General features: G+C 36.9%; 1 non-coding gene across 1 annotated transcript; it reads left to right on the top strand.

The window, feature by feature from the left end:
• The first annotated feature begins 638 nt into the window (after positions 1–638).
• On the top strand, positions 639–745 carry LOC122231548. The gene has a single exon (XR_006208819.1). It is a non-coding gene; the product is annotated as a U6 spliceosomal RNA (small nuclear RNA).
• Positions 746–2,261: the final 1,516 nt, after the last annotated feature.

Genomic DNA, 2,261 nt, shown 5'->3' with positions numbered 1-2,261 from the left:
CACTGGCCATGGAGCCTGCTTAAGATCTGCTCTTTCCCTCTACCACTCGCACTCTCTCTTTCTCAAAAAAACAAAACAAAACAAAACAAAACAAAACAAAAACAAAGAAGAAGAAGAAAAAAGAAAATTGATTACAAGAAAGTAAGAAAGTTTAGGACAAAATTTAAAATAATAGGACTGTCTTAATAAAAATAAAGTCTTCAAAAAAATATTTGTGACACTTTTAGAGGTTGCTACAGCTAAGAAACTGATTAAAGTCTATAAAGATATTCCAAGGCAGTGCCTGGATGGCTCAGTCATTTGAGTGTTCGACTCTTGATTTTGGCTCAGGTTGTGATCTCACAGTCATGGGATCAAGCCCTGTGTCTTCTTCACTGACAGCACGGAGCCTGCATGGGCTTCTCCCTCGCTCTTTCTCCCTCTCTCTCTGCCCCTCCCCCCACTTGTACACACACTCTCTCTCTCTCTCAAAATAAATAAGCGTAAAAAAGATATGCCAAGAATAAGTACTCTGCTTATGCTTCTAAATGTCCAGAAAATTAATATAAAGAAGTTTTACAATTGTGGCCCTAATGTATGTGATATTGTGCTTCTGAGAGAGTTCTGAAAAGTCTTTTTGAATACAACAATCTATGAATGTGATTGTTTCAACAGCACATATACTAAAATTGGAATGATACAGAGAAGAAGAGCATGGCTTCTGAACAAGGATGACATGAAAATTCGTGAAGGTGCCATATTTTTTTTTTGAATAGGTGATGGGGAATAAGGAGGGCACTTGGGTGTTAAAAAAAAATGAGTGTTGTTGATGACACTATAGCCACATCATATTCAAAGAAGAAATGCTAGAAGTCTGATTTCTAGATATAGGGTGAGGAGGGATACAAACGAAATGTAGGGCTGTGGCAACTCGATTGTTATAATCTTTCTAACAGCAGAAATAACTCTTGCAACAGTTCTGGTCCTGCAGATGATAAGAAAGGTTAAGTGGGGGGGGTGGAGGTGGAGGAGGTTGCTGCGGCTTTCACTTTAGTTGATCAGAAAGGATGAAAGGTGAGACTAGATATATAAGATTTTAAGAATTAAGAATTAGATGTATTCTAGAACAGTTATGTTGGTAAATATGATATATTAGCAGTATAGTAGCTAAAAGAAAAAGGTGTCAAGATAAAGGACATTTAAGAAAAGGAAGAAAACTTCTACTGCAGTAGGAAAATCAGGAAAAGAGGAAACGATGATGGCTGTTGAAAGGTTTATTTCTTTTGACACTATTTCATCTTAGCATAGCCTAAAACATGATATGTTAACATTCATTAATAGAAACTGACTGAAAAGGAAAGATGCCAATAGAGCTGTAAAGCAGAAAGGAAAGAATGGATGAGTGTAAGTAATGCTATGTAAAAATGAATTTTTAGGGGCTCAGTCGGTTAAGCATCTGATTCTTGATTTCGGCTCAGGTCGTGATCTCATGGTTTGTGAGTTCGAACCCTGCATTGGGCTCTGTGCTGATGGCGCAGAGCCTGCTTACGTCTCCCTCTCTCTCTACCCCTCCCCTGCTTTCTCTCTATCTCTCTCTTGAAATAAATAAAAATAAACTTAAAAATGGATTTTTAGAGGTTCCTATGGGCACATCACCTCCAGCATTAGCTTTCAACAAAAACAACAGTAGCAAAAGGCCCTAGTGATTTAAAAATGAGGTTATTGATACAAATGTGTGCTGGAAATAAAGGCACAATTAACATTCAAATCAACTTTGAATGAATTAGGTTAAGAGCATTTTGAATCAACCATATTTTATGTACATATAAGGTAATGTCTTAGAGGAAATGTAATCTCTTATTTCCTGCATGAGGGGCATGCTCCTTGGAGACACTGGTTTTTGTGACATCTTCATGTCCTAACCATGTAGAGAGGCATGAGAAAAAAAATGAACAAAAATATAGATAAATATGGCATAGTTTTAATCTCAACTAGGTAGAAAGAATGACACAAGTTTCTTCCAAACCACACTTTCAGATTATGAAGATGAGTGGAAAAGGAGAGAATGTTAACTTTGGCAAATAAATATGTTTAGAGTCTCCCAACCTTCTTGGATTCTCTTACTTTCAAAGTAATGATTAAGAGGAACTTAGGAAACCTCAATATGTTGTAGAGAAGGCTTTCAGAATAGGACTCATGAGACTTAAGTTGTTGTAGCTGTTGTTGTTCTTTATTCTGGACAAGATAGCAGTGACGTTGGACAAAGTAATTGGCCCCTGGGT

The sequence above is a fragment of the Panthera tigris genome, chromosome D1 (assembly GCF_018350195.1).
Source record: "Panthera tigris isolate Pti1 chromosome D1, P.tigris_Pti1_mat1.1, whole genome shotgun sequence".
In the NCBI taxonomy this organism is placed as follows: domain Eukaryota; kingdom Metazoa; phylum Chordata; class Mammalia; order Carnivora; family Felidae; genus Panthera; species Panthera tigris.
The sequence above is the reverse complement of the archived record's forward strand: the minus strand, read 5'-3'. Positions and strand labels throughout refer to the sequence as shown.